We start from the raw sequence: 25937 nt of genomic DNA on the forward strand, positions 1-25937 counted from the left end.
TATCTATCATATAGATTTGTACTCACAGTTCCAACCCATGTAGCTTGGTGGGAGCAACCATATCAAAGAGGACTTTAACTTGTGATGATGATGGGGAGGAGAAAAGAGATGGAGAAGAAGAAAATTATTTAAAATATGGGGTTTTATCCTCTGCAAAGTAAACCTCTGCATAAATATCACCATGTGAGGGCCCATTTTAATTTCAGCTCATTGACTCTGAGGGTCAGACAGACTTGGATTGCTGTGGGTCTCTCACCATTGGTGTCCCCAAAAAGCAGCTGGTGCTCAGAGGATGCTGAGCTCCTGGCATGGAGGGGAGAGGTGGTACCCACCAGCTGGCCAAGGGGGCCTGAGTGGCGAATGAAGCCATCTGACCTCCAACCTTTTCTATAAATATTCAGCTGATCTGGTATGCACAAAAGGAGAGTGTCTCTAAGCAAGAAGAGGGCTTCAAATCACTTATTATGGAATACAATTTGGCCATGCCTTGTAAGGAATGAGCCCCGTGGTATAATGCCTGCTGAATCCAAGGATTACTTGGCAGGTTTCAGAACTGGTCTTACTTAGAGTTGTTTTGCCCCTGGCTCCGTCATGCTGCCCGTCTGCTGAATCTCTGCGTGGCAGACAAAAAAAGCAAAGCAATGGTGGTGCAGAAGCAATCCTATGAAATATGTACATGGGCTGATCTAAACCCGTGCAGTTTTGGTCCCTAGTTGTGTCATGTTTCCATTAATGTCCACGTGGGTTTTCCTGGAATGAGGCTGATAGTTTGCAGAAACTGGGGACACACATTCAAGGACTGGTAATTGTAATATGGGCTCTTGGTTCTGTGGCTTAAGGTGAGTGCTGTCCCTGAGACTGGCATCAGCATCATCCCAACCCGGGGACCACTTCGTCTTTGCTTTGTCTGTAAGAGAACAGCTTTAGTCCAAGTGTTGGACATTGCTATAAAAAAAAAAAACAACTTCAAAGCCCAAGCCCAGTCTCTCAAAATACTTGATGCTGCAGTGCTTAAAATAAATAAAATGGTTGTCTCAGCCAGAGCAATTGTGCAAATGGAGGTGGAGATATAGAAAGCCCCATATTTATTTCCAGCTCCTTTTTTTGAATTGTCCCCACTGAACTACACTGAGGCATCAGCTGCCTCTGTCCTGACCCTGGGCTGAAGTGTGAATTTCCCTTGCTTCCACAAATGCTAGACAAGTGCACCAAGGGATGGTGGTTTTATTTATTGTATTCAAGGAGCCACAATTGGATGTTTTGCAACAAACTGGGCTCAGCCTGTGATTTACTGTAATGGGGAAGAAGAGTGCTCTGCTGGCATGGCCCTGGTGTTGCCAAGTCTTGTGATGGTTGCAATGATTTTTCCTTACTGCCACAGTGCCTGGAGCAAAGTGTTCATAAGCGTTTCAGCTTTTTTGTTGTTGGTAGTGGCAGTGGAGGGCTTTGTTTTCTTGTATTAAGAGCAGCTTTCCATCCCTTAGGGCAGAACAAAAGAGCTTGGAAGCATGTTCTCAGTGTCCCCGCAAAGACTCAGAAGGCACTAGGATTTTTAAATTATTATTATTTTATTATTTTTTTAAAGGAACCCCCAATTTGTTTTCCCACAATTGATTTAAGTCACTCTGGCATGAGTTCATTTCCTTTCTTGCCTGATTCATGGATGCTGGAGATGGGCAGGAGTACCAGGAGCAGCAGCAGCTACCTCTCTGCAGCTCCTGCTGAGCTCTGGAGGGCAGGAGGTTGGGGAAATGCTACCGAATCAACTCTGGAGAAGGATTTGGGCTGATGTGATAGGCATACACCTTTTGTTGCTGTTGTTCCCATCTTTAAATCTCATTTGCTATCTATGGTTTTAGGATTTCATAGCAAGTTTTCTCCTTCATGGTAGTACAGGGTTAAGGGAACTAAAGTGCGAGCATAGCTTGAAATATTAAAATCAAGCTCACGGTCCTATTTTGGTTTTCTTCCAAACTCTCATTTTCAGTGACTTCTACCAGTGGCACAGGCCACCTTCTCATTTGTGGCCTGCTGCGTTCCCCCTCCTTTGCTTTTGGTCCTCAAAATCACATTTGACTAAACCCTTCAGAGAAACACAGGAGGCAAATTGAAAGTGACTGGGAATAAAATAGACTTTGCCACGCGGAGGGATTTGAGGTGCTGGACTGTCAGGGAGAGCTGTGGGTGAAGTGACTGAATCCAGAAACATATGGAGAAGGGAAAGGTCTGCGGGTGATCATAACATCAAAAACATGAAATAAAGTCAGCTGCCCATGGTAGAAATGCAAGCTCAGGGTCTCGGCTGCAGAGAAACGAATGGAAATACGAAAGGGAATGTGAAACATTTTCCTGACTTTCATGGCTATTGATACTGCTAGAAATCTCTCTTTGGGCTCAGGTTTTAAATTGTTTATGTTTTATTTCGCTGCTGCTATACCCTTAAATCACAGTAATATTCCTGAGCATAGGAAAGACAACTTGGGGGACTCTAGTTCCACTGGCAGGAGAGTTAAATGATGCTTTCAGCAAAGCTGCAGCCAAAATCCTTCCTTTTTTTTCCCCCATTCTGAGCATCGATGCATTAGGCAGGCTCAAGGGTAATACCAGCTTCTTGCCTCATCAAGTGAGCCAAAGAGTTACACCAAAATGAAGCTGGCAGTTGACTTTCACCCACTTACATCCAATTAAGAGGAACTCAGCTTCTTATGAGTCCCTGCTCCCTGTAAAGAAAGTCTGAAAAATAAAAAAAATCCCCAAATGCCACAAAAATGTGAGGTTTGGGTTGAACTTCCCAACAAACAACAGCTTTCCCTTCATTTTGCTTCCCACTTACCCATCAAAAATGAAGTGGCCAGATTTCCAGAAATGCTTGGCAGCTGACAGGTCCCTTTGAGATCTTTACCCCTGCTTGCTCAGGCCCCGGAGCTAGAGGACCTCCTGGCCTTTCGGTGATTTAGGGGGATAAATAAAATTTGACCACTTCATTAAGATGCCTAAATCAGGCTTGAGCTTGTTTGCAAGCCTGCCCCTGGCCACTGTGGGTGGTGGTCACGTCTGATCATCCCCTCGAGTTCTTCCAGGGAGGTTTACATGGTAACTCAATTTTGCCTTGGAGTTGCTACATGGTGGGTGAAGGGTCCCATTGTGACAGAGGGTCCTTTTTTATGGGGGAAAAGCAGGAGGTGAGAAGCTCTGGAAGTGGGAGGACGAATTGATCTTTTTTGAGAAGAACAAAGGGACAGAGAGGAGAGGACTGACTTTTGTTGAGAAGAGAATGAGGATCATCTTGCTGTCTTAGTGCTGTAATTCATGGCTTGTTTTCAAGACCCATCGTATGATTTCTTCCATAACAAGGGGGGAAGGACTTGGTTAAATTGTAAGTGAGTATTACTTCAAGTGCTCTGAGGAAATATATTCTTTCCCCATCGAGCCCATACATTATTTCCATGTAGTTACAGGGCCTTGCATTTCCTGGAACTATCATCCAGACCTTAATTCTCCTCGCACGACATCCCTTTTAAAATTGTGGAGGTCTCTTAATCAACCTTTGTATCAGTGGCAAATTTGCAGTATGACCTAATTTGAGAGATGTCTCAAAGTGCTGACTCAAGGGGTTGGTGAATAAAGGCCAGTCATTGCTTCTGTGACACTAATGTGATGCAAAACAAAATCGAGTTACATCAGCTGAACGTTAGTTTGCAAAAAATATCAGTGATTGAAGCCACTCGCTGGTCATCTTTTATTTATACTCATGAGATTTATACTTTTTGGGCCCTGAAATGGCTCTAAAACCAAGTTCTGGAGAAGAGGTATGATGAGGCTCTTTAATGGTGAAAAATCCCAGTTGGGTTTATACATTCAAGCTGCATCATTTGCACTTCATAATCTCCTCTCTTTTATAGAGCGGGAGGCAGACACATTATTTTAGAACTTTTATTAAAATATTTATACAGCAACAGATGAAAATTCTCATCCTAATATGTCACTTTGCATTTTTCAGCTGTGTTCCAAGTCTTTATCTTTTTTCCTTCTCTAATTGAAACTCAACTGATACTCCTTCATTCTCTCGATAAGTAACTGTCTTAAAATGACTAGCAACTACTTTGGGACACAAAGAAATAAAAAGAAAAGAAGGGATTCAGGCCAGAAAGTTTATGGAGGCAAAAAGTCCTATAAAAAAAAAAAAAAAAAAATCAATAACAAAAAACCCCACACCATGGTTTTATTTACCGTCTCAAAAAAAGGAAAAGTGAGTATAAATTATTGAGGTTTTTTGCTAGTATTTTAAAGGGGTATAATTTCAGTTCTTTTTTCTTTAGCTTCTCTTTTTCACACTTTCTAAAGGAAATTTATTTGAGCTAGAACAACTTGGCTAGAGAGGAGCAGAGTGTGTTTCCTAGTCAGTTTGTCAAATATTGTCTGTTTATTCACACTCAGAAGAGTTACTTAATAATCGAAGGTCTAGGGATGAAACAACTCAGCAGGAACTATTTTTCCTTATGCTTTTTTTTTTTTTTTTTTTTTTTCCTTTAAATTGAAACATCAATAATGCAAATCATCCAGTACGTGCTGATAAAACATCTCTGACTTTGCACTGAAGTGGCTGAAAACCACATATGCTCACATATGCACACTCAGAACAAGGGAGACAGGCCATTAATTTAAAATTTAGAGGACCAATAAGTTTTTGATAGCAATGGGTTACTGTGCTAATGATTATTTAACTCGCTTCATGTTGGGTTAAGTATGTATGGCTATGTAAAGTGTAACACCTTACTGAAGTTCAACAACGAGACTTTTGCCTCTGAAATGTTATATTCAAAGTGTGGGGGGAGCAGTGAGGTTGTAAAAAGCACTTACTATATGATAGCTAATTTCAAGCCGTCGTGAAACAGAAGCTGCTACAGTTAAAGAAGTACACTTTGATAGTTCAGGAAAAAATAGCCATTAAGAATGCTTAAAATACTTTTACATTTCCCCCTCTGTTTCTTCTTAATCTGTTATTTTAGCATGGCTGTATTTATCGATGGTTGCATGCACCGAGAGGGGAGCATGGCTGCATGTTTTACTTGCTGGTTATTCTCCTAATTGTTATTTAATTTATTTTAATTTTTTATTTTTTAAATTTAATGGTTTTTAAAATTAATTTAAAAAAATATTTTATTTTATTTTATTTATTCTCGAGGCACACATTTCCATGATAAGATAACACAAGGTTTGAGGTTTGTTTGTGGCTTTTGAGCTTGAATGGACAGCTGCACTTATTATTCAATACAATACTGATTATCCTTTTCTAAGTAAAAGATAATGCCACTTCTAAGTAAGGAGAGGAAATAAAAAAAAAAAAGATAAGAATAGTGATAAACGTTTGGCTCCCTGTATATGATTTGCAGACTTTTTTTTACTCCATCATTCTTCAAGTACAATTCTGTCGGATTATTTTTTTATTTCTTTTCTAAAATTGTTTCATCTTTCTAAAGCAACTGCACTTGCTAAACTCCCCATTTTGGGCTGTTAGTGCTTTATGTGGTGGATTCTTTAGCAGTAGTACGTAAGTGCTGCCATTTGTGAATATTTTGTGTCCTTCAGCCCTCCTAGGAAGGTTTAGGTAGGAATGCTCTAAACCTTGTAAGAGTTGCCTATCGGGAGAGGATGGAAAAGTAATGGCTAATGATCTTGAAGCTAGCTGGAATTCAGAGACAAACAGTAAACATAATCAATATAAATATTAAAAAAAGAGATGTTTTTTTTCTTTTTTTTTTTTAAAAAAAGAGAAAAAGAAAAAAAAAAGCAATGAAAATTTATGACCTTAACATTCCTTCAGGGTCAAGCAATTTATCAAATTCTCTCACTTTCTGGTTTCAATTACACAGCTATTGTGGAAGGAACTTATTTTAGCAGGTTCATTTGCCTCAGTAGGGAATACAGGACTTTGGCCTAATGCTTCACCTTTAGTGCAGGCCATTTGAGCCTTAGAACAAATACCAATCATCACTCTTTGGGAAAAAAAAAAAAAAGAAAAAAAAATCTGCATCGGCGTGGCCTATTGGAATGGGGTTTCTGTCAAGGTAAACGGTTTTCGGCAATGACTGTGGTAGAGTGGCGATAAATCCCATTTTATTGCTGAAAAATTCCAGCTTCTCTCCATGCCTGACAGCTCCCCACATTCTCGTACCCATTTGGGCAATTTCTGCACTATGTCCATCTGGTTCTTATTACCTCTCAACCTGCCAGTGTCTGATCCAAAAAAAAGTGCAGGTCAAAAACAGGGGAAAGAAACCAAGGTGATGGACAAAACAGAAAGAGAGTGATTGAGAGACAAAGACATGGTCCCTGTTCCTCCCCCTTGCTAGGAAAAAAAAAAAAAAAAAAAAAAAAAAAAGTTTTTTCGGGAATAAACACATTTATGGGAGGTTAAAAGCTTCATTATGAAGATGTCAGCAATGTCCATACAGTAGAAAATTACAATTTTCTAAAAAATTATCCACACCTTCAAACTTTGATAACAATTCTGAACATCTGATACTTACCTAGAACAGGGATGACTCCTGCCTAAATAAAACCTTTCAGAAGTGGGAAAAGTCAGGGCATCACACCCTCAGTTATAGGAGTCCTGGTGTGCCCAATCCTTTGGCTCTTACGATGGTGAGATTTGCTTCCAAAGGCTCACTTTGGATTGCAAATCATTGCAGGAGGTCAGCCAAAGTCCAATTAAAATGTAATTTGAAAAAGTAAAACAATATAAATAAAAGTTAGGCTAGTTTCATGTGATAGAAAAGTGAAAGAAAAATCTTCATTTCCATGCAAGTTTTTTTGCACACTGCTGAATCCAGACCTACTATGGGAAGCTGAGTTTCTTCTCATTAACCTTTTTGACAAGTAGAGGGAATGTCTGGCCATTCTTTAGATTTAAAAAGCAAACAAATTATACCAGGACAAACTAAACAGTGAAGTCAGAAAAACAACAACAAAACCAGGAAAACCAAAACAAACTCACAAGCACTTTTCTTTCTCTCTTCTCCCAAAATACTGTTTTGCACAGTATTTTCAAGGACACATGGGTGCTACTGGGAAACATGCCTTGATGTATCAACTCAACCTTCCATTTCAAGGGAGCTGGTGAGTTTAATTTCAATTCTCATATTTATTTTACCCCAAAACACCATGTATTCCACCCAATACATGATGGCTCACTGTATCTTTTTTCCCCAGAATATCACTGCTCTGAACCTCTTACACTGTCTCTTCCCCAGCTATGCAAGGGAAATGAAAAGCAACTTTTCAGAGCTATCTTCTGTCCCGAAGATCTGATAGATTTCTCAACAGCAGGAAATTTGGAGCATACCCTGGAGTCTGCTTTGGTGATCCTGGATGAGAAGGGCTCTTGAGCATCCCATGATGGACATCTCACCTACAGCAGGACATGCTGGTAGATGTAAAGGTGTGATCTAGCACTGAAAGTTTGGAAATTGTGATTTTTGACGTTATATTCAGAATTACGTCGGCACAGCTTGTAGGAACCTGCTGGCTTCCAAAAGCTCCAGCAGTGAAACAGCAAACAGAGGTCTGGTTTCCAGTGGAGCTGTAGGAACTTCTTGGGCTTTGAACAAGGACATGGGGCAGAAGATGAGTACGAAGCAAAAGGTGGGGAGAGTTCAAGTTCTTACTCCAGAATCAGTCACCTCAAGATGCCACGTGTAAAAAACAACCTTCATCTGTCCTCACAGCTTCTTCATCCAGTGTTGGTGCATCCATTTAAAATAAGAATCTAGGGGGCTTTACTTTGATGGAAAAAGTCTTCCTCTCTGTTGCCTTTTGGTGTCAGTAATGGCACTGAGGAACCTGATATCCTGTGCTTGGCATTTTTTTTTTTTTTCATTTTTAAAGAATTATAGAATTGTATTTTCTAAGAATTATTTTCCGCTCGCCTCTTTTTTTTTTTTTTTTTTTTTTTTTTTTTTCAGCTTGAGGGGGACACACTATGTGGTTTTATCTGCCAAGCTATAAGAGGGCAGTTTAAGGTGCCTCTGAAAGCCTTTGCTGGTTGAATGGCTCTCAGCCACCCTGTTACATTTGCTTTGCCATAGAAAACAAAAGAGGCTGACAACAGGGAAAGCCCCAACTTCGACAATAAAAATATGTCAGCACGAAAATGGTTAATGGTGAGTATTATAGCTTCAAAAGAGCCCATTGGCTACCCCTAAAGGATGCCCTGCAATTGTTAAACTCATCAGATGCAACTACCCCTCCTCAGCTAGCCCTTACATTTGTCTGGCTAACAGTAAAAAAATACTATAATAAATCGGTAACATATGTTGCCAGACAAGAATCAGTGATATAAATAAAGAGTCAAGAGACATAGCCCCTCAAGAACAATGTGTAAAGATTTAAACTTTCAATGTATTAGTTAAGCTAGAAACATTTTAAGAGTAACTTGAAAGAAGTGTGCTGTTTGTTTATATCATTCCTCCTTTTTTTCCTTTTTTTTTTTTTTTTTTTTTTTTCCTTCTCTTCAGATTGCATTTTAAATCAAAATGTTCTCCATGACTGACTGCTTTACAGCACTAGGGTAAGTCCCATTTTTCCACAGCTTAAAGAAAAAATATGCCTGAAAAATCTATGCCAGAAAGGCATTTTGTTGGGTTTTGGTTTAGGAAATAAACACGTTGTTGGGGACAGCCTCTTTTGGTTTTCTTCCTTTTTTTTTTTTTTTTTTTTTTTTCCCTTTTCTTTTAAATCCAAATATATGAAATTGTGCATTTGCAAACAGAACAACTATCAAGAAAGGCAATTCCTCTTGAAGGTGACAAGTCTCAAAACTTGTAATAAATTAGCAGCAGCAGCATTAAAAAAGAAAGTATAAACCAAAATATGCCTTGAGACTTGACTGGATATTTTATTTATCTTTTTCTATTATTGAGGCATCCTTTGAAAAATGGCATAAAATAAATAGTTTTACAAAGCAACAATATAATCAATCTCTAAATGAGAAGATAAATCAAGGATTTCATTAACTGCTGGTAGCCAGTTTAAATTGTAGTCTTGTCCATAATGTCTATCTATCTATGTATGTCCAAGTTATATTAAAAACCTTTAAATGGCTTTGTAATATCAGCTACATCTAGCTATTATAATAATTAATGATACTGTTTTATAAATCAATATATGTATTCTTGATAAATTCATATCCAGTTAATGGTGTAATTTAAATAAAAAATTAATGTAATAAAGGACATACTGGAAGAGGCAGGAAATCTTTAAAGGTTAAGAGGCAAATTTGTCTAAATTCTTTTCTTTGTACCTATTTTTTGAGAGTGCCTCCATTGAAATTCAGCTGATAGCAGGCTGGCTCTTTGAATTGCACTCTTGCCATTAGTTTTGTATTAACAGCACTCGGTGAGTTTTTTTGCAGCCAAAGGAAAGGGGAAAGCTCCTTCAGCGAAATGAATACTTCCCTCCCTGGCTTCTCACCCTGCTGCAAACAGGAAAAAAAAAAAAAAAAAAATTATTAAAAAAAAAAAATCACTCCAGCATTTGGCAAGAAACAGATATGGTAAAAAAGCCTTTTTTTAACCATTCCCTATTGATTCTGTGTTTGTATTACTGGAAGGATATTTTGCTTATTCTAGGCAGTATCATTAAAAAAAGGTAAAAGAAGAATATCTCGTTCCAGGCATGAAGTGCATTCGGAGGAGCACGGAAACCCTGCAGACTGCTCAGTGTAATAAAAAACTGTTCTTTATCTCTTGTTTTAAATACAGTTAATCCCGTTTATTCAGCAAACACATCTAAAAGCAACTTGGAGGGGAAAAAAAAAATAAAGAAAAATCTGGAAATTGCCTTTTTATACTTGCCATGGTGAGAAACCGCGGCTCTGTTTCTTTGCTCTTATTTATAGTCAGTAACCACAAAATGTATCTCTAATAATAACAGGGGATTTTAATAGGCAATATTAATCGTTCTTCCCTTAACTTTTGATCTTAAATGTTTCAAACAAAAGCCCACTGCTTGTTTATATGCCAAATTAGTTCGAAGAATATCTTTTTGAAATGATGCAAAATACGATGCTTTGTCATCCATACTGACATGGTACAGAAATGTCATTTTAATCCATCAAGAGATGTTTTTTTTGGGGGGGAGGAGAGTTTTGTTTTTTTTTTTTCTGAACATTGCTCTGCCTTATTTAGAGCAGCAGCAATCTGCACAGTTTCTTTTGACACTGATGGGTATTTCAAACCCCTTACGCCGAGGGGAGGGAGGGAGAAAAAGGAATTTGCTGCCAGTCACCACGGCTGATCCAGCTCCATGAGCCATCGCTTATTTGCTAAAAGTTTACATTCCAAATGGGCTTGAAATTTAAAGGTGTGGGTTGTCTGGACACTGGAGCTACATTTAGAAACAGAGGGAGAAAATAGAGAGAGGACGACTACGCTTGTGTGTGAAAAGTCTACCAGAGTCCTGATAATAAAGCTCTTGAAAATGCCTTTTTCTTTTTTTTTTTCCTGTGCTGCAGCTAGGAGCAGGAGCCACACCACCACTCCTAGGAGGCTTCATTCAGGCTTTATAGGAAAAACATCAAACGGCAGCTTCCAGTAACACGCCGAAATACATTACACATTTTAAATATCTTCATTTGGAAACACACATTTTGTCAGTTGGGTTTTTTTTTCCCCTCTCTCGTGGGATCATTAATGTGCCTCTCCCCAGACAAAGCAAGGACAAGCCCCATCCTTAAAAATTATCTGCCTTACAGATCACATTCCCAGGCATGCTCCCCGCTTTTTATTACCATGGATAACCTCTTAATGCTATCACAATTTTATACTTGTTAAGTGGACATCTTCCGAATATTTAACTGCAAACAAAGTGACTTCATTTCGGGGGAAAAAGGGGGGTAGTGGAGGGGAGGCAGGAGAAATGCTTTAGGATGATTAGAAACATAAGTTTCTATCTTCTGTCACACCAGTCTATCAATTATTCAAAACCCTACTAAATTTAGATGTCTGCTCCTAAAACGTTGTTTGCACTCGTTCCCTGGGAAGATGGAGGCAGCTGATAATTTGGCTAAATTATGCGTTGGAGCCCAATGGTTACAAATGAAAGTCTCGAATTCGGCAGATTTATTTGCCGCTGACGAATTTCTCTCGGCGGCGATGATTCGGACCCGCTCTTTCAGGGAGCAAATCAAGGGGCGAGGCGGTGCCTGCAGGTATTTACATGAACCAAACTGCATCCTTTCAGCTAATGAAACGATGCACGGGTGACACGGTGGGAGGTGTCACCGACAGGACAGGGACCAGCAATGGAGAGGGGGCGAAGGGCCTAAAGCATCCCCCAAGGTGCTCGGTGTCCCAGGCAGTCATTACCTGAATGCAAAGACCAATAAAGGGGGAAGGCATTGCTGTTGTCACGAGCTGTGAAGGATGCGGGGTGGGTGGCCAGGTGTAACGCGTTCGCCCCAAATCTACGCTTCCAACAGCCTTGAAACAGCGGGGTGAGCAAAGCCTGGCTGCTGTGACAGTGCAAAATATCCCCCTTTTTGTAAAATACCCCCCTTTCTCAGCAGTGTCAGGGCGTGATTGGCAGCAAAGCTTTGCCGAGCGTGGGCGTCCCCCCCTGCGCACCAGTTACAGGAAGCAAAGGGGGAGTTCTTGTAATTTATTTTGTGCTTTTATTTTTTTTTTTTTTTTTTTAATAGATAGGTGCTGACAAATAACGCTGCCTCCTTTAGCAGCTGTCCTTCGCGGCAGCAAACAAACCTCTTCTTACTTTATCAGTGGTAGAACCTCCTTTCCTAGAGGAAATAATATTTTTGGTGAAGACAATTTGGCCTGATATTGCCACAGCTTGAGGGTGTATGTGCAAAAAACTGCAGCCCCTGTTGCGGGAGCAGAGGTGTTCCTCCAGCAGCCCTGTGCATGGGGGTATCATTGGCAAGGGGGTTGGTTCATGGTGCTGGGCATGACAGCAAGAAAAGAAATGCTGCTGACTATGAAAAAATTTTTAGAAAATAAAATTAAAAAAATAAAATCCACTCGACAGAAACACCACCCTTTCACTTGCAGTGACAGTCAGTAATGCTGAAACACAGGCAGCCTTAGGGAAAAAAAGATAATAAAAAACCCCCTCATTTATAATTAGAAACGGAAAAGTTTCAGGCAAACAGAAAGCAAATTGCACAAGCCCTTGTGTCAGCGCCCCCCCGCCCAGTGCTGCCTCTAAAGTCCCATTGCTAAGACGTATTCCCATTTTACAACTCTGGCATAAAGGCAGGCAAGTGAGAATGGGGAGGGGGAAGAAAAAAAAAAAAAAAGCCAACAAAAAACCCACACCAAAAAAACAAAACAAAGGACGTGCAAGTGCTTTCATTTACTTTGATAATCCTCCTCCTGCTCCAGAGCATTTTGCTGTCTTTGTCAAAGTGAATGACAACAATTTGGCCAACTCTCTCTGAGCTGCACTCAACAGTGACAGGCAAATTATCAGAGGCCCTGCACTCCTTATTATCAGAGGAGAAGTCATCAGGAGGACGTGCGGAGGATCCCTCTCCCCTGTCACTATTTGTCAGTGGGACAAGGGCCACTGCTATGGGTAGCTGACAGGTAATTTCAACAATAACAATTACTCCTATTACTGGTGTCATAAACAATTCGCCCAAGGCATGACAATAGCAAAGCTTTATAATTCAATGCCATATAAATAAATGCCAGCAGGTAACAAGTAATTTAGCTCCAATCAGGCCTTGGCCCTGGCATTAATATTGTTATTGCAAGAAAATGGAAAATTGAAAAAATTCAATATGTTAATGAATTAAGAAGGGTTCAAAGGCTAAGGGAGAGGAGGAGTGATGTGGGGGAGGGAAGCAAAAAGCAAAAGAGACAAAAATCACACCTTCAAAACCAGTGCAATACTTGTGTTTATATAACCTTACAACAAGTTTTTGATATAAACCGTGGTCTTGGTATGTTGCCTTTTAGGTAAGGGCAAAATACGTGCAGGAACCAGAATGCCACCTCTTGCCTCCACTTACCACACCGCAAACGAAGTGCACGAAAAGAAATAAACTGAATTTAATGGCTTTATTATAAACAGAATTGTATTTGAAATGCTATGCAAGACATAGATTTCACAAAGGTTAAAGGTTTATTTGCAGCTCCATTGCTTTATTATCCACTACTTGCATTCTTTTAATCTTTTTTTTAAACAAGCTGCATTAAATCATTGATTCTTATTTATCAAGAAGAATTTTATTGTACTTTTTCTCTCCCCAAATGTCCTTCATAGGCCACAACATCCCCAGCCCACCTATGAAAGCGATGATCAGCAGCAAACAAGCCAGAGTCCAATATCTCCAAGTCCAACTTCTTGATCAACCCAATTTGCAATTTTACTATTTGACCAGCAAGACAATGTGGCATCAGGCTGACAGCAGTAAAAGAATTTGAAAATCTCTAATTAGGAGAGCTGCGGAGCAATTAACGCATGTCAAATTTCACTTCATCAAGTGCCACTCTAATTTTCCCACTAAAAATTAATGGATTTTTTTTTTTTTTTTTTTTGGTGTGTGTGTGTGTGTGCGCGTGTGTGTGTCCCCTCAAGGCAATGTTGATTCAAATCTGCTCAAGATGCAGCGTTGCACAGCTAAGCATCTTCTTGATTACAACCCGCCACACTTCTAACTGCTTTCATTCTCACTGCCACAGATACTTTGTCAACAGTCAAATTACGCCATGCTGATAACAATGCATAATGGTCTTCCTCAAAGGAGGCTCCTGTCATGGAGCAGCCTTTCATAAAAACCGACTGGTTTCTTCTCCAGAAAACAGATCTGGCTGAAAAAAAAAAAAAAAAAAATGAAGTTTTTGTTGTTTCAGCATGGGTTGCAATGTAATTTGTTGGTGGTGTTTTGGTTTTTTTCTTCTTTTTTTTTTTTGGTTGTTTTTTTTTTCCTCCCTCCTGCTCTCTCTCCCTTATGCTATAATTTATTTATTTTTGAGCTCATCTGAAATTACAGCAGGGAACTGTTTGAAGAGCTATACAGAATGGAAAATATTTATAGTCACTGTTTGTACAGGCTTTGCTTAACCACTTTGCTCCAAGACATTCGCAAGAGCAACATCCTCCTTCCACTGCTGTCCATTTCTTGCGTTGGTTGGTTTTTTTTTTTCCTTTCATTCCTTTCTTTTTTTTTCTTTTTGTTTTTTTGTTTTGTTTTGTTTTGTTTTGCTAGTTTGGTTTTGGTGGGTTTTTTTGGTTGGTTGGTTGGTTTTGTTTTGTTTTTTTCTTTCTTTTAGGAAGGTGCAGGGCAGCATCCTGCACCCTTTGCATAAGCACAAGCTCCACTGACGTCAATGGGAGTTTTGCCTGAGCAAGGGCCGCGCGCCTTGGCCCACTGCTGTAAACACGTTGGGACTTTCTCTGTTAATGGATGGTATTTAGATTCTGCACGGGGCTTATTTAACGTGCACATTTGCCAGAGTCCTCAAACATCACAGGGCACGCAGGACAAATTGCCTTTCTTGTTGGAGCAGCGTGGAGTGCAGGAAAAAAGCACTGAGCTACCCCACTTAGTTTTTACCGACTGCTCTCCCCCCAACTCCCTGCCACCTTTTTCTGGGAGATTCAGAGTAGTAAAAGCCAGAGGGTGGCATGAGGCAGGATTTTCAGCAAGTAGGAGTGGAATTAGTAGGCATAAAATTCTTCAAAGATACTTTTTGCCTTTACGTTTTAGAGTCTAAGTGTGCTTCTCTGCTCAAACTTTGGGAGAGGGGGACAGCACCCACAGGTCTTTCTGTTGCTGGACTTGCTAACACTAACAGGAAAAATTCACCCCAACAGTACAGGTGGAGCACACAAATTGTAGTGGGAATTTGTGTATGCCACATGTATGCCAAAACCACATGTTGCCTTTTATCTGAGCCACCTTTCCATCAAGAACTTCTTTTCTGCTCGAGAAATGACGGATGCTGCAGTTATCAAGTACCCTGGACCCTGCTCCACTTTCCTATATCCTGTCCGTTTACAGCCACCCCCACCCCTCCAGGCATTAACATTTTGCAATTAACTCTCTCCATCCAATTTAGAAATGAGGAGATTTGTGGTATCTGGTCACTGCATGTTCCTCTCTCTTTGTGTACTCCAGATAGGACAGAGGAATGAGCCTTCCCCTGATGCACAAGCAGTCCTCAAGCATCCCCTGACCAGAGGCTCTGCAGCCACTGGGGCTTAATACACATGTAAGTGCTATTTTTTTTTCCTTTTATGTCCTTCCCTAAGCTTTAAAAATTATAGTACCACTTTTAAACAAAGCACAGCTTATATACTTTGCCTAAACAAACCTCTCCTCCCCCTCTTCCTTTTTTTCTTTTGGGAGGGGGAACCCAACACACAAAAAAATGCTGTCTTAAAATAATAGGCAGGACCCTAAATTAAAGAAAGAAAGGAAGAAAGATGTGATTATATAACACGTCCTGCAGTAATCAATTTTACCTCCAATATCTGCTTTTGTTTTCAAAATGCTAAATAAACAATACATAATGCATCCCTCATCAGCCAAAACCATGAGGGCTCAGTGCTCAAATAACAGGAAACATATTCAATTTTCCTAACAGAAGACAGTTCATTAAGCTGTGCCACATCAAATAAAACTTTAATTTCTCCAGCATCAGAGTCGCAATGAAAGCAATTGAGGAAGATGAGCCATATGGTACTTCTATCAGCAAACACATATTGCTCATTCCCCCAAAGTTTTCTAATTCTGCTCCCCAGACCTGTGTAATATAGATAATGTGCTCTGAGCGCAGCAACCATGAGCTATCTGGTGTACACTTCTAATACTGTATTTAATGGGAAATAATGAATCATAAAAGCCTGCAGAAGATGGCTTTTGCTAACCTAAATCTCAGCTGTAATTTCATTGTTCTGTGCCTAAGATGCTGTTTGCCCTTTTCAAACAACAGCAGTTGAACATAATTATGCCGCTACAAACCTGGGCTGCAAAAAGAAAGCCTTCCTTATATAACCAAGTTTCTATTAACTCTTGAAATCCTGAGCTTGGGGAAACTCTGGGCTGCCAGAGAGCTGCCTGTCAGCTTTTAGGGTTCATTAAAGCACACGTATATCCTGGTTTCCAGAGCATAGCTCCGCAAATTAAATTGATGACTCTCACATCGGGCCAAAAAATGCAACAGGAGAAGTCTATGAAAAATTAGGAAATCTGCTTGACATCGGGAAATCCGACACTTGTCTGCTCTAACATCTGTAAGTGCCAAAGCCGTATAACCCAGTAAGAGGGAGATATTTTTTTTTCTTTAAAAAAAGAAGGTAAGTCTATTTTTCCTCTTCTTGCCAGATATAAAAAACCCCATCGTTAGTGCCTTAAGTAAAGAGGCCTCTAAACTTTACAGTGTTTATCCTCCGTTTATAAATTTGTAATGATCTATTTAATGATATCATAAGGTTAAAAGTTAAACAGTCCTGTATTTTTTTGCCTTTTTCCCCCCTCTGCCTTTTATGAAGTAACCTGTGTATCTCTGATGCGGGATCTGGGCTGTTTTCTGAAGAAGCCTATGGGTAAAGAGACATCCCTACATTCACACAGGAGGATTCATACAGGCAAGGACAGCAATATAAAGGTATTATTTTGATGTGAAGAGCCCTGCTTGGAAAACATCTTCTCATCAGAAGTAAGCCTCTTTGTTTCCTCTCCCCCCCTTCCTCCAAAAAAATACAGGGCTAATTTAAAACATTGTCTAGATATGCTACTTATATATATTGAAAACATATTCTAGTGGCTGTGTTTGTTTTGGATATATATGTACAACCCCCCCCCCACCCCAATTAAATTAAAAAGAGTGACTTTTAAAAGTTAGAGATTGCCTTTTAAAAGCTTATTAAAATCAGCATGTTCGATGTCTGTCTTTGAATTAGCTCAGAGGCTTGATTGCTTTCATTAAAGCTGCCTCTTTGGGTGCTGCTCGGTGAATGTCCAAGTCTGTTTTTTCTTCCACCTCTCTCCCCCCGGCCCCGAGCTGCTTCTCGCTATTTGTCAACTTGGATTTTCCCTCCAAATTTTGAGCACAGAATTATTTTTTTTTTTTTTTTTTTTTGAGAAGCAACACCCACCCCGTCTTTGCAAAATATCACAACAAAAATTGCCAGCAACTCGAGCCACAGAAAGACCAACAGGTAAAAAAAAAAAAAAAAAAATCTTAAGGAAGCTAAAAAAAAATAAAAAAAGACATCCCCAAAACACCCACCCTGACCAAACCAACCCCAACAAGAAACTCCACCCCAAGCCACCTAAACCCCCAAGCCGTCACATTGCTCATAGCCCATGAATGCCTTAAAAACAAATGTTTAAACAGGTTTCTTTCTTTCTTTTTTTTTTTTTTTTGAAGCAGCAGCAAAAAACCTCTGCATGCTCCGATGGGTTACAATAACAATGCTCTATTGCAATGTAAAACAAGCTGGAGGAGAAAAAGGTGCTTTTTGTTACCATTTTATCAAAGCTGTTCATCTTCTAGCTGCAGGCAGCATTTTGCTGGAATTGCAGATATTTCTCTGTCCGGGCTCCTTTGTTTGTGCATCTCATTTGCATATATTTATCTCCAGCTGAGGGTGCTTTCAGCTCATTAAGGCCTCCCCTCGCATTATTTCATAAGCCAGCTGCTAGGAGGGATTTCACCTGTGGTGACTGAGAAAAGAGGGGTGAAAAAAACAAATTCTTCATAAGAAGAAGAAAAAAAAGCAAGAAAAAAAACCAGGCAAAAAAAAAAAACCAACAACCAAGGAAATCTTCTGACTCTCTTCCCCTATAAATGGGCACCATTTGTGTTAAACAGCCTCTTGTCATGATAGATGCCTCCTGGGGTCAGGGGGGAAAGTTGATTTGAAGGTCAGCAGTAAAACAACAGACAAACCAGACGCCAAACTGGTTCCTTAGCTGTCGGTGGGAGCAAGCGGTACAACCAGGTCTTGAACCTTTTTCAACCTCTAATAAAACAGGGGAAGAATCTGAAGTGGAGCAACCAGGCCCCGGAGGAAAAAAAAAAACCCAAACCAAAAACCAACCCACAAATAATATCAATATCAAGCAGCAATGGGAAACAACGGGGCAGCTCTCAGCGTTACGGGCACGCTGCTATTGTTTCAAGAGCCGGGGAATTAATTCCACTTATTTATTTAAGGCGTGTCAACTCACTGCCTAAACCTGTTTCAGTGTCAAGATGAATAAAACTTTTATGGCTCATAAAATAGAGCCATTCATCTCAATGGTCTTTGTGGTGCCTGGGTTGTTTTTTTTTCCCCCTCTCCTCCTGGCAGGCTGAGCTGGGCCGAAATCTCAGTGTCCCGGCACTACCAGCTTGCTCACAGGAGCACAGAAAATTTGGACGGGGCATTGCAAGCTAAACTTCTGGATTTGATTACAGATGGTAAGTGTTAATTCATCCGAATCACATGCAAAATGCTCCCCTCTTTATTCTCATCCTAAAAACCTACAATGAATTTACGTCATCTATACGGAGTTTTGGACCAACAGGTAATAAAATACAATAAAGCGTGCTTTTTATCAGGAAAAAAAAATCCCATTAATTATAGTTCATGACTACTCTAAACCAAATGTTCAAATAGTAGTTGGAAATGATGCATAAAATCTCAGCATGTTCTGATAGGTTATAGAGTCAGTGGTTTATTGCAATGTAAAACAAGCCACAGGAAGAGAGGGTGGTTTTGTTTACCATTTTCATCAAAGCCGTTCATCATGTTGATATACTTATGTTATATTGTGACCCCTACATACGTTGCATTTCATTTATTTATTTTCCAGGTTGTTGCCACTTTTGCTGCCTTTGCCTCTGAGAAGTCAAGTTATTCTCTGGCCCTTTTGAAATATGTCTCATCTGCACTGAATTTCTGCCGACAAACCAACCGATAGATACGGATGTAAGAAGTATTTATTATCGCTGAGTAAGGTTTTCTTTTTACTTAATCTGAGGCAATTAGTACCTGAATAAACACAGACTAAGTAATCTACCTCCTCAAAAGGTAATTAGACTTGAAAAGCACTGTTCAGCTCTACCCAGGGAAAGCACAGATCTGATTAAAACTTCGGAGATTCGCTTTTATCCCATTCCCTCTTGCCCCAGAAAACCTTCAACGAAATCCCCAGAAGTTTTAATTTTTCCTCATGCCAAACCTGGGGCCTCTCTCAGCCACTGCTGCCTTCTTCCCTTCCCCCCAAAATCTTTAACCCCGCTTCTCATTATTCTTTGCCTCTAATCTAATCACTAATTCCTTGTCTTGGCCAAATAGTTAAAAATGTTAAGTGCTGCTCGCAATTCCTGCTGCCTCCCCCTCGTATCTGTCTCTGTTTATGGAACGGGCCCTGGTTTCCTCCTGCTCTTGTTCAGCTGTAGGTCTGCAGGTCAGGAGACTGTAAATACACACAGAGCTGCCCCAACCCATAAATCTGAGCAAAGGGCAGCCTTATATATTCAGATAAGGGATGCAAGGGCCGGGGCTGGGGGGAAAGAAAAGAAAGGAAAGAAATATATAAAAGAAGAGAACAGGAAGGAGGTGTTGGAGACCAAACCTGAGGTGCCAGCAGGCACCGGGTAAGCCCTGTGGGAAGCTCCTACTGCCTCATAGGATGTGCCAGCAGGAGAAGAATTTGAAATGTTCACCTTTCTCCCCCCCTCCCCTACTTGTTTGTATACAAATTATTTAAAAATACATTTTATTACCTTGAGGATAACAAAATTAAACAAGAATTTTCAACGATTTTCTCTCCTCCAGACCGTTGTTGGTCTATTCTTCCCCCCCATTTTATTTCCAGCACCTCTGAAGCTTTCAAGGGAACAGTCCCCCCCTTTTACTGCTTCTCAGTTCCAAGGTCTTAGAATAAATAACATTGTTATTACTCACTTCACCAATTTCCAAGAAGAAATATTGCTGCAGCAAATGTGAGCAGCACTAATATTTGCAAAGTGATAAATGGATTGTTACATACCTCCCCGTCTGTGTGGCCTCCAGCCATCCTCCGGCCGCCTACATCCCTCCTTGGGGCAGGAGGGAGTGTGCCTTTGAACTTAGCAGGGTCCAGGCACTTAGTGCCTTGCACGAGAGCCTGCCCGTGGCCCCCTCCCTTGCCCTTGGATGGAGAGATAATTTTTAATGGCAAGTCCATCCCGGAGATGGTACCACATCCCAGGAGAGCAGGAGTCACCTATCGGCACCAAGCAGCCAAGATGCTTCCAAATTTGTAGGTTCTGTTAAAGTTGGGTGCTGCAAGGAGAGAGGTGAAAGGCTTGAGATGTCCCTATGGCATAGTGGCTCCCCCACTGCCCTCCCTGGCCCCTGCAGGTACAGGGACACTCTGGTACAGGTTACCACATCCCTGGTATCACAGCAAAAGCCACCTGCCCTTCCCTGGCTGACAGTGATGTGAAAAGTGGACGGAAAAATGTTTGCAGAGGAGAAAAATAATTTTTCTCATTTCTACCACTCTGGCCACAAAATATCCCCAATATCTGAATGGGAACTACAGTGTATACCCGAAGTACCAGAGGTACAGATACTCAGTAGGGTGAAAATTGGAAAGATGTATTCCCAGCTGCCACCTCTCTCTCCGTTAATCAAACCTCAGTAACACGCACGAAATTCTTGGCAAACAATTCTTAACCAAAGCTGAGGTTAGGGAGGTGCCGAAGAGGGGAGCAGTCTGCAAGGCTCCTCACCCCAAACCTGGTGGCTCATCACATCATTTCTGAGCTTTAAGAGAGGTAGCAATCAGAAAATGCACATTGAATAATTAAAAAAAGCAAATCAATGCAGAACAAAAAAAAAAAAAAAAAAAAAAAGCCTGTAAAACTGTGGATTTCTTTTTTAAAGCAGCAATTTTATCTAGCTCTAAGGCATGGTTTGGTCGCTTCACTTTTATTTAAAACAAAATCTCCAAATCAAATTACCCTTGGGATGCAAGTCATGCAGAAAACCACTCTGAATTTGTGGTAATTAAAAACAAAGAAAACCATTTTGCTTTAGACTCACAAAGAGTAACCTGCTGACATGTTGGGATAGGGGCTGGGATGGTTTGGTCAATTGACCTGAATTCCTTAGATGGGATGAGCACCTCAGCCTGAGGTTACCCAGGCACCACACATGATGTAAAAGCTCTTCTTCCTCTATGGAGCAAAACTGAGCTGCTCTGGGAGCATAATCCCCACTCCCCTAGTGCTGGTATGGCATAATCTGCACAGCTGGGGTACCACCAGGAGAAGGAGTGAAAGCATCCTTCATCACACCATGCTTTCTGGCCTTTTCTGTCTGTACAGCCCTTAGGAGATTGGCAGAAACCCTAGGAGATACCCACCAGGTCTCACATGAAGGTTAAATGCAGTGTTATCAACATCTGCATGGCACCAGCTCAAGATAAGGATGTGTGCAAAGGTTTCGGCAACCTCAGGTGAAGGTGGAAGGTGCTGGCATGGTCTGGCAATACTAGTACATGGATACGTCTAAGTCCAAGGGCACAGGGAAGGTGGGTGAAAGGCTGGACTATATATTTGGTTGTTTTTTTCCTAAGGGGTAAAACAAAGAACATAATTCACTGACGGCAGGGAAAAAAAATCACCCAGAAACTGTAGGCAGAGGTACAAAAGGGTCAGTCAGAGAGATGGCAAAAAAAAAAAAAAAAAAAAAAGTATCTCACAGTTTTTCCTCCTGACCAAGGTAAATACCAACTTTTCTTTTTTTTTTTCAAGATGAGAAAAATTGAAAGGATGGCCATAAGTTACAGATAAAGCTAGGAACTCCTTTGGGATGGGCTCTCATGCAAAATACATGCAGTTAAATAGCTAATTAGTATTAAGTGATAGTCTGTATTGGCTTCTAATCAAAGAGTCAGTATATAAAACATCCCTAGTACTCTCTTGTCTGTGTTTCTGTATGTATGTGTACATGTATACATATATATACAGAGAGTTGCACACATGTACACATGAGTGTACACATATGTACACAAGTATGCACACACTAAGATACATGTACACGTTATGTACCTGTACACACCTGAAAACCCAGATTGCCACAAGTGAAAAATAATGAAGGGCTCCAAAATCATTTAAAGAAGAAAAAATAGGGAAGCCGGGGAGAGCTGGGCAGTGGTGTTGTGGGTACCTACTGTTTAGAAACATCAAAAAAAAAAAAAAAAATCTCAAATTACCAGCGCCTTTCCTAACTCCAGGAGCATGACCACGTTTTCTTGAGCAGTTCCTGGTCAGCAGGAGCCCCTGCGAGAGCAGTGTTTCTCATGCTGTTCCACTTCCAGCCCTGGGAAGAGCACAGCTAAAAAGAAAAAACAAAACAACTGATATATACAAAACATCTACATTTGTATAAACAGCAAGCTTTGAAAGGAAAAAAATCTGATCGTCATTTTTTATTACTTCTTTTTCTCAAACCTCTAAAAAAAAAAAAAAAAAAAAAAAAAAAAAGTAATGTCAAGGCAGTTCTTATTCTATCCAGACCAGTTCATAAATCCCAAGTAATAAATCTACATGATATCCCGGGCTGCTGGATTTTGCATTTGGAGCTCTGAAAGACTGATAGCTGAAAGATTTATAAAATCCCAGGTAGCTGGAGTGCTCCCTATTGGCTCCACATCTGAGGGGTCCCCACGTCCTGCTCAGCCCAGTGAGCTGGCTGTATGGGATATATTGTCCTCAAGCAGCAGGCTCCTATTTTCAGCCATGAGAAGTGCTAAAATTTGGTAATTTGGGGGTGGCTAGCCCCTGTTTAGGGACTTTTCTGTGAAGACACGGGGACAGCCACAGCCTGGAGGTACCAAGAGCCTGCTTGGTGACAAAATTACATCATGGGTTGTGCTCTAGTTGTACAATTTAGCATTGCGTGGAAGGCCTGGCTGTAAGCAGCAGAATTGTTTCAGCTGTCTTGAATACACATTTAATTTTGTTCATTTTGAATAGGAGCAACTGTTCAGCAGGAACATGGTATAACTTCTGGGGCCAGAAGATGATGGTACCTAGAAGGGAACTGGACCAGCTCCTTAGCATGAAAATGGTAGCTGGGATGCCTCAGATAAAGTACAAGCTGCAAATAATTTAGCTGGCAAAGCAGCACGTTCCCATTCCCCCAAGAGCACTGAAGGATGCTGATGTGGTCTTTTTTTTTTGTTATCATAGGTTCAGCGGATGTTGCACATGAGACCATGTGTACTGGGACAGAACTCTCCCAAAACACTGTCTGAAGTTTGGCATGTACTATTCATCTGCATCCACAGGGTGTGGAAAATGTGCTTAAAGCCTTCCCTTCATTACATTCCTCTGTGTTTCCTCCATGACCTTATTGAAGCTGAATATTTTTCTCCACACTTGCAATGACAGACATTTTTAATATGCTACTGTTGCATTAATAAATATATGTATATGTATATATATTTATATAGATGTCTATATCTAACCCTTTTCTGCAGTTGCAGGAGTTCCTTTATAGTTGTAAAGATATTAACTAACATTTTCTTTACTGAGAAACAAAATTATTTGCTTTATATTTCAGATATTTATATTCATGGGTCCAAAGCCATGTGGAAAATCCTTCTTCACCATTCTGGGGAAGGACAGTGGAATCAACCTGTGGTCAGCATTGCTTGTTGGGAGTTTTATCAAAAGCACACCATCCAGCTACATTTAGATTATTTTTATGATTTTTTGGTTGCTTTTTTGTCGGATTGCATTAGTAGGAATTAATCCATTGCAAGGATTTATGCTTCCTGTGTGTTGCGAGCATCTCTGCCTTTGAGCAGGCACCTTCAGCTCACGTGCCACGGATAGTTGCCTGCCTCCAGCATGCCTTCTGCTCATCAAAATCCCCATGTTCATTAGAAACACTCATTTAAGAGGTCAAACTAAACCAGACACATGCAGACGAAAGCATTTACATGAGGACTATGTCAGACTCACGGCAGGAGAGGTTTTTTCCTGGTTATTTCTGAAATCCAAAGCTTTCCCAAGCTGTTAGTGTCTCTCATGAGGTATCCTTCCCCTTCCCAAGTAGAACATATTTCTTTTTAAACGTCAAACTCCTGTGGACTATACTTATGCTATACTTCATCTTTTTTTTCCCCTCTTCTCTTTATCCCTCTTTCAGGTGGTTTGGAGTCATCTGGAGCTCACAGTCATGGAGTGTGAGGCAGGATAGGTGGGAATGGGGTTTGGGCTGCTCTGACTGGTCCCTACCCAACCCAGCCAGGAGCTGGGCTCCACCAATGTTTGCACAAGCTTGGTTCTGGGGCTGGTTTGGATGGGCTGGTCCTGCTGCAGGAGAGGGAATTCGCTACACTTTACCCCTTCAGCCTTTCAAGCGTCCTTAGCATTCCCAGCATCTCAGTTTTGGGAGCTTTGCTTTTCTAGACATCCTCAAGTCCCCCGACTTTTATTGGTCCCATTCATCTTGAAATGCTGAGATGGGCTTTGCTGGTTGTGCATCAAGCAGACTGGGCTGAAATTAAGCCCCTGCTGCAGAAAAGCTACTGCACCAGGGTGAAGGGCAAATGCTCACTTGAGTCTATTGACCAGCCCTTTCCTCCTGCACTTTTGCTTGCAGTGTATTTGGAAGCAGAAGATTTCTTACCCTCCCTAAACAGAGATTTGTGATGTGGAATTTGACTAAAAATTATTTTTTTTTTTTTGTAATTTTAAATGTGCAGGTCATAGTAAAATTTCCTTTTATTAAAAATATCCACAGATGCTCTTTTCTTCCTTCTTTTCTCCTAATTCTGTTGCCATTTCACTAATTAAAAATGCTGTACAAGGACTAGTATTGAGCTATGGAAATGAAAGGTCAATACATGAACAACACTTCATTTGTAAATAATACAGCTCTGTAATCAATTATCTCATTTTCACAGAAGACATATTAATCTAAAAGCAAAGGATAGAGACATTTAGAGGATGTACAGAGGGAATCTTTAAATGTTAAACATTCTTTAGCATGTGCTAAATAAAGGGTTTGGCGGAGTGAAAATGTGGTGCACAGCACTGGCACTCCAGGGAGAGTCTTTAGGTCAAGTGATTTTACCTTCAAAATAGTTCTCCATAGCCCTGTAAAGCCTCTCTGTTGATAGCAGTGAGATCGGTGAGATGGGTCAGTATTATGTCGGATGATAACTGTAGCAGGGAAAATGCCAAAAAAAAAAAAAAAAAAAAAAAGTCATCTGCAGGAAAAAAAAAAAGTGCGTATTTTCATAGGTGACTCAGCTCTCCGTGCTGCTTTATTTCTTTTCCATGAACAGTGGGAAGCCAGGTTTCCTACCCTCCTTCTCCATAAAGACAGGTTTCTGAACTGCAGGCTGGAGCTGGGACACGCTCATGGGCGAAGCTGCGTAGCCCAGTGCTTTGTGTCCCCTGAGCACAGGCAGAGAAACTTCCCACTGAAACCCACCCAGGGCTGCTTCCTCTTCCACCAGTCAGAGTGCAAATCCATGGAAAGGTTTAAGCAGATAATGGTTCCTGGTTGTTGGCGATCCCACGCCTGACTTATAAAGGTCATTAGGGGAAATGACACGAAAATCTCCAACCGCAATGCAGATCAGATTTTCATTGCAGTCCTATCAAATGGAAAGGCTCTTGCCAGCTCTGCTGAGACCTGGGTTACCTTGTAGGCTTTTTTGCCAAATTTGACAACATATAGAAAACGGGGGGGGGGAAGGATGAATGTAATTTTGGTTTCATTTGTGCCTGCTCGCACTGGATTTCCTGTACGTCAGTCGTGCCATTTGCCCCACGTTTCCAGCTTTAAAGTTTCTATTGAACATATGTTGGGACTTAAGGGTAAAAAACCCCACCCCACAACTCTCCCCACCCCCAGTTCTCGCCATTGGGTTGATCTCATCTCATCTCATCCCCTGCCCTTCTCTG

General features: G+C 40.7%; 3 long non-coding RNA genes across 9 annotated transcripts in view; 2 read left to right on the forward strand and 1 right to left on the reverse strand.

Annotated features, from left to right (window-relative positions):
- LOC139794505 (uncharacterized) overlaps positions 1 to 10495 on the forward strand; it is a 34050-nt gene extending 23555 nt beyond the window's left edge. The window contains exons 2-3 of the long non-coding RNA XR_011725162.1: positions 7254 to 7564; positions 8517 to 10495. This is a non-coding gene — a long non-coding RNA (uncharacterized lncRNA). The remainder of the gene's footprint in view (positions 1 to 7253; positions 7565 to 8516) is intronic.
- A 2551-nt stretch (positions 10496 to 13046) lies between these two features.
- On the reverse strand, positions 13047 to 20314 carry LOC139794504 (uncharacterized). Of its 3 annotated transcripts, none has more exons than XR_011725161.1 (3): positions 20012 to 20314; positions 17498 to 17695; positions 13047 to 13832 (listed from the first exon to the last, which is right to left on the reverse strand). It is a non-coding gene; the product is annotated as an uncharacterized lncRNA (long non-coding RNA). The 3 variants fall into 3 exon arrangements; XR_011725160.1 differs by lacking the exon at positions 20012 to 20314 and adding an exon at positions 17922 to 18104; XR_011725159.1 differs by lacking the exon at positions 20012 to 20314 and having other exon boundaries at positions 17498 to 18104.
- Positions 14242 to 25927, forward strand: LOC139794503 (uncharacterized). 5 transcript variants are annotated; one of them, XR_011725158.1, is made up of 5 exons: positions 15393 to 16260; positions 16519 to 16685; positions 18830 to 18969; positions 23578 to 23657; positions 24169 to 25927. It is a non-coding gene; the product is annotated as an uncharacterized lncRNA (long non-coding RNA). The 5 variants fall into 5 exon arrangements; XR_011725156.1 differs by lacking the exons at positions 23578 to 23657; positions 24169 to 25927 and adding an exon at positions 14242 to 15236 and having other exon boundaries at positions 16134 to 16260; positions 18830 to 19796; XR_011725155.1 differs by having other exon boundaries at positions 15415 to 16260; positions 23578 to 25927.
- Positions 25928 to 25937: the final 10 nt, after the last annotated feature.

Source organism: Heliangelus exortis, chromosome 3, assembly GCF_036169615.1.
Source record: "Heliangelus exortis chromosome 3, bHelExo1.hap1, whole genome shotgun sequence".
NCBI classification, from domain to species: domain Eukaryota; kingdom Metazoa; phylum Chordata; class Aves; order Apodiformes; family Trochilidae; genus Heliangelus; species Heliangelus exortis.